The sequence below is a fragment of the Pogoniulus pusillus genome, chromosome 4 (genome assembly GCF_015220805.1).
Source record: "Pogoniulus pusillus isolate bPogPus1 chromosome 4, bPogPus1.pri, whole genome shotgun sequence".
NCBI classification, from domain to species: Eukaryota; Metazoa; Chordata; class Aves; order Piciformes; family Lybiidae; genus Pogoniulus; species Pogoniulus pusillus.
Window position 1 is genome coordinate 734,707 of NC_087267.1, and position 6,000 is coordinate 740,706.

Sequence of the window (6,000 nt, forward strand, 5' to 3'; positions counted from 1 at the left end):
CAGTTCAAGAGAGATGTTGAGGTGCTGAAAGGTGTCCAGAGAAGGGCAGCAAGGCTGAGGAGGGGCCTGGAGCACAGCCCTGCGAGGAGAGGCTGAGGGAGCTGGGGGTGTGCAGCCTGCAGCAGAGGAGGCTCAGGGCAGAGCTCACTGCTGTCTGCAGTTACCTGAAGGGAGGCTGTAGCCAGGTGGGATTGGGCTCTTCTGCCAGGCACCCAGCAACAGAAAGTAAGAGGAAGAGGGAAAAATAGAGGAAAAAGAGAAGAAACAGGGAAGGAAAAGAGCAGGGATTATATTACCATCAGCTGAAGATGGGAGGGGGGGACTGTGTGGCACAGTTGACTTGCTGGAGGGCAGGGATGCATCCAGAGGGACCTGGGCAGGCTGCAGAGGTGTGCCCAGGCCAACCTCATCACATTCAATGAGGCCAAGTGTGAGGTCCTGCACCTGGCTCAGCACAATCCCAGGCATAGCTCCAGGCTGGGTGGGGAATGGCTGAGAGCAGCTCTACGGAACAGGACCTGGGGGTCTGGGGTGATGAAAAGCTCAACATGAGCCTGCAGTGTGAGTGCAGCCCAGACACAACCCTGTGCTAGCTGCAGCAAGAACAGTGTGGGCACAGGGCAAGGGAGGGGATTCTGTCCCTTGGGTCTGCTCTCCTCAGACCCCACCTGCAGTCCTGGGGGCAGTTCTGGAGCCCCCAGCACAAGAGGGACATGGAACTGTTGTAGTGAGTCCAGAGGAGGGCCACGAGGATGCTCAGAGGGCTGCAGCAGCTCTGCTGTGAGGACAGGCTGAGAGAGTTGGGGCTCTGCAGCCTGGAGAAGAGAAGGATTCGAGGAGACCTTATAGTGGCCTTCCAGTGTCTGAAGGGGGCTACAGGAAGGCTGGGGAGGGATTATTGACAAGGTCTGGTAATGACAGGAGGAGGAGTACTGGGTTTGAACTGGCAGAGGGGAGATTTAGACTGGATGTTAGGAAGAAGTTGTTTGCAGTGAGGGTGGTGAGACACTGGCACAGGTTGCCCAGGGAGGTTGTGGCTGCCTCCTCCCTGGAGATGTTCAAGGCCAGGCTGGATGAGGTCTTCAGCAACCTGCTCTAGTGGAGGTGTCCCTGACTGCAGTGGGGGGTTAGAGCTGGCTGATCCTTGAAGTCCCTTCCAACTTAGACCATTCTATGATTCTATTCTATGTTGGTGGTTAGGATCACAAAGAGGGTACATGTAAGAACAAGATTTCATCTCCCACTTGAAGTGCTGTGGCTTGCTTGTCTTACTGGATGGAGCTGAGTTACACAGCCCTGTCCCAGGTTAGGGTGGATCCCTCCCCCAGTAGAATAAACTCACCACAACAGGGATTTGTTTTTGGAAAGAGGGAGAAGTGAAATTGTATTTCTTATAGTTTAAATACAACACACAAAGAGAAAGAAACTACTGGAGAACTAGAACAACCTTAGCAAAGATGGGGAAGGGGTCAAATGGTGGCGAAGCAGCAAAGCAGCAGCAGCCACCGAAATAGCAGCAGGGGAAGACAGCAGTGGGCACAGCTGAAGCAGCAGAAGCAGGCAGGGGAAGGTCCAAGCTGTGCTTCCATACAGAAAGCTCCTGTGCTCCAATGAAATGGTATTAACTTACCCACTGTTGCCATTCTATGGCCTATCCCTAGGGTGTTCACCTCTCCCCTGTGTGTGAGCTAGAAACGTAGCTCCAGGGGCCACACAGCCCTGAGCAGTGTGCACATCCTCCATTTCCCACTACAGCAATTAACCAGTGGAACACCACTTTCATAACCCAGAGGGTAGCTGGTCTCAACTTGGTATGTGAGAATGATCAGACCACATGTGTCTCAGTGCTGACACACTGACTACCCCAGTCCTAATGCTAGCATAACTCCACCCAGCTCACACAAGCATTTCAATGCTCTTTGTGCCAAGAAGCAAGTATGTGAGAAAGAGCCTGCTCTGGTAGTTGGGATGAGCATCAAAGAGCTGAATCATCTGGTTTTAATCCATGTCTCTATGAACTGCTATTTATTCATGTGGGTAAACTCAGTACTGAGATCAGAGGGTGAAACACATGGATTTGGGAACAGACAGCAACCTGCCTGGAGTGGTCCTTTTGCAAGCAGAGGAGACATAAAGAAGTGCAATGTAGGTCAGTAGCATGCTAAAAGCACTGATCTGTTATGTTAGGAAAGGATTCTCCTTCTCTAGCAGTTCTGTAACTCTTGGTGGGGAAAGGGAAGGAAGAAAATGGTCTCCAAATTTTGCCACATTCTGTCTTTGTTAACTATCTGCACAACGCCTGAGTCACTGCTTTCTGGAGGCACTCTGCTCTGCTGGGACCCCACCTGCAGTGCTGCAGCCAGTTCTGGAGCCCCCAGTACAAGAAGGATGTGGAGATGCTGGAGTGTGTCCAGAGCAGGGCCAGGAGGATGCTGAGAGGGCTGCAGCAGCTCTGCTGTGAGCACAGACTGAAAGAGTTGGGGCTGTGCAGGCTGGAGCAGAGGAGGCTCCCAGGTGACCTTCTTGTGGCCTTTCAGGATCTGAAGGGGGCTGCAAAAAAGCTGGGGGTAATGGAGCAAAGCTGGAGGTGAGGAGAGTGAGGCTGGAGGTGAGGAGGAAGTTGTTGAGCAGGAGAGTGGTGAGAGGCTGGAATGGGTTGCCCAGGGAGGTGGTTGAGGCCCCATGGCTGGAGGTGTTTCAGGCCAGGCTGGCTGAGGCTGTGGGCAGCCTGCTATAGGGTAGGGTGTCCCTGGGCATGGCAGGGGGGTTGGAACTGGCTGCTCCTTGTGGTCCCTTCCAACCCTGACTGATTCTATGACTCTGTGCAGTGAGAGCACTGGAAGTAACAGGTCCTTAGGAGTAAGTTGGTCTCCTGTGCTGGTTTTGGAATAGGTTATTAAACAATGTGCAATAAAGCAAGCCATAATGAAGTAGGGACAGCAGAACACAGCCAATATGGACTCTTCAACATCAAACTGATTCAGCTCCCTGCTTCAACATTACCCCTGATCTAGTGAAAAGAATCAGAATACCCTGAGGAAAGGATGCAAATAAGGGAAGAAGAGAGGAACCACCACTGTTAACAGCAGCTAAGTTTGATGGCAGCTTAGAACATCACCCAAACTCCACTCTCTTCATTCTTCATGTTGAACTACCACAGTTCTTTTGCTCTCAAAGGTCTATCAGCTGGCTATGACTGACCTTCACGGAGGAGTTGGACTCTAATTTACCAGTGGAGAGGAATCCCTCATACCTGTGCTTGTGTTTAGGAGGATGACAGGGGTTGGAAGGGACATCTGGAGACCCTTGAGTCCAACCCAGCTGCCAAAGCAGGACCTTAATCTAGTGCAGGTCACACAGGGAGGCATCCAGACAGGGCTTGGAAGCCTCCAGAAACAGCCTCCACAACCTCTCTGGGCAGCCTGTTTCAGTGCTCTGTGACCCATGCTCATGTTCCTGTGCTGTAGTTTACACCCATTACCCCTTATCCCACCATGGGGCACACCTGAGAAGAGCTGTCCCCTCCCTCCTGACCTCCATCCCTCAGATATTTATGAGCATCAGTTAGATCCCCTCCTTTGCAGCAGACCCAGAAGCCTCAGGTGCCTGAGTCTCTCAAGCTGGACTCCCCAAATAGCTTGTATACATACATCTGTGCCTCTAATGTCCTACAAACTGGTTTGTACCTTTTCAAGATAGAAGATAACATTTCACTAACTGGAGCAAAATGGTAAAGTTCAGCCAGCTATGGAAGACTCTCTACTAGACCTGCTGCTTGCAAACAGAACAGGACTAGAGGGAGATGTAAAGGCTGGTGGCCACCTTGAGCAGAGTGACCATGGTTGAGCTCGCAATTCAGTGGTGGAGGCACCATCCCTGGAGACCTTTCAGAGACGTATGGACCTGAAGCTTAGGGACACAGTGACCTTGCAGTGTTGGGTCAGAGGGTGGACTGGAGGAAGCTGAAGGTCTGTTGAAATGCCATTATACCACCCTTGGACTCAGACACTCAAAACAGTTCGTTTACTCCTCAGCACCAGACCTGAAACCTGCATTAAGACCTCCTGATCCTCTGCCAGTTTTACAGTCAGAGAGCAAGCACTGGGAAGCAAGACTATCTAGTTGATCATAGGCACTCATTTCCTGGATATGTTCCACAAGATTTATCAGGCAGCTGGATGTCAGTTCAAGAGTGATGTTATCTGTGCTTCATGCATCTTAATCTACTGCATGGGGAGGCCTTCTTAGTCCTGATGCCAACCCCTGGAGTTGCTCATTCAGTCACGCATCTCACTCCAGCATGAAGCAGCCAAAAAACAAGTCAGATGAAAGAGACAGTTCATCAGAACCCAGCTACCCACACCTTGCTAAGCAGCCAAGAGGAGAACTGGTATTTGAGCAGTACCTGGGGAAAGGGCACATTGTGACAAACAGTCACCCACAGCTTGATCACCTCCTGCTGTCTTTGGGCATGCAGATTTGCAAGTAGAACAAGAAAGGCTAACTCCTGAGTGCCTTCATCTACTTCTACATTAATTACACCTGACAGACTTCTAAATTAAGCCTGACTGACATGTTACAGCCACATCTACGATAAACCCATATCAACACAAGCCCTGTGGGGAGAGGCTGAGGGAGCTGGGGGTGTGCAGCCCGCAGAAGAAGAGGCTCAGGGCAGACCTGTTTGCAGGCTACAACTCCCTGAAGGGAGGCTGTAGCCAGCTGGGGGTCAGTCACTTCCGCCAGGCACCCAGCAACAGAACAAGGGGACAGAGTCTCAAGCTGTGCCAGGGCAGGTCTAGGCTGGGTGTTAGGAGGAAGTTGTTGCCAGAGAGAGTGGTTGGCATTGGAATGGGCTGCCCAGGGAGGTGGTGGAATCACCATCCCTGGAGGTGTTGAAGCAAAGCCTGGCTGGGGCACTTAGTGCCATGGTCTGGTTGCTTGGCCAGGGCTGGGTTGGTCTCTTCCAAGCTGTTGATTCTATGGTTCTATCCTGTCCTATCCTGCCCTGTTCTATCTTACCCTGTCACATGATGATCCTTGTGCTCCCTTCCAACCCTGACTGATTCAAGGAGCGAGCAGAAAGAAGCAGCTAAACACAGAGGAGCTCAGCCTAAGCAAGGACACCCAACCAGCACCCGTGGGCAATGTCAGAGTGAGCAGCAACTCTCTAGCCTGCCTGACCGGGGGGCCACCAGGCCCCCTGGCCTTTGATCCCCCTCCCAGTCACCCAGCATGCACCATGGGGACTCACCAGTGAGAAGAGGATCCCTCTGCCCAGTTGGACAAGCTTAGGGCTACTGCCCTTCCTGGGCCCCATTATAAAGGGGAGTAGTCAAGGAGGTCAAATTGGTCACACCTGGGGTGGGGAGGAGACTGCAACAGCACTCAGGTGCTCTGGGTTTGGGGGAAAAAGGGGAAAGGAGCAGGTGTGGGGGAAAGGGGGAGGTGGTGCTGAAAGGAGAGAGATGAAGAGAAAAAGGATAGAGATGAAAGGAGGAAGATGGGGGGAAAGAGGAGGATGGAGAGGAAAGGAAGGAGATGGAAAGGAAGGAGATGAAAAAAAAGGAAGAAGATGGGGGCAGTAGGAGATGGAAAGGAAAGAAGGGAGATGGGGGAGAGGTGAGATAAAATAATAAGAAAGGTAGTGTGTTAAGAGCAAAAGGTGACCCTGCTGTGGCAGGAGGTGGGACCAGATGACCTTTGGAGGTCCCTACCAGCCCCTAACGTCCTGTGCCTCTGTGTGATACAGGTAGGCAGACACACAAAGGTTTGTCTGACATGACCTCTGCAATCTGGGCAGATGTTAACTGCAATTACAGGCTATGCATCACTTCTGTTGCTCCAATTGAAAGCTGCCACACAGCCTACCACAGCCCCCCAAAAGCAATGGCTAGACAGAAGAGTCTCTGATCTGGAAGAAAGGTGTCTCCCTGGGCAGCTCACTCCAATGCCTGACCACTCCTGTGAAAAAAAGGTTCCTAATGTGCAGTCTAAACC

The 6,000-nt window shown here is 51.9% G+C and overlaps 1 long non-coding RNA gene across 1 annotated transcript in view; it reads right to left on the bottom strand.

Annotated features, from left to right (window-relative positions):
• LOC135175050 (uncharacterized) overlaps positions 1-5,283 on the bottom strand; it is a 28,112-nt gene extending 22,829 nt beyond the window's left edge. Inside the window, exon 1 of the long non-coding RNA XR_010302189.1 lies at positions 5,255-5,283. This is a non-coding gene — a long non-coding RNA (uncharacterized LOC135175050). The remainder of the gene's footprint in view (positions 1-5,254) is intronic.
• Between the last annotated feature and the right edge of the window lie 717 nt (positions 5,284-6,000).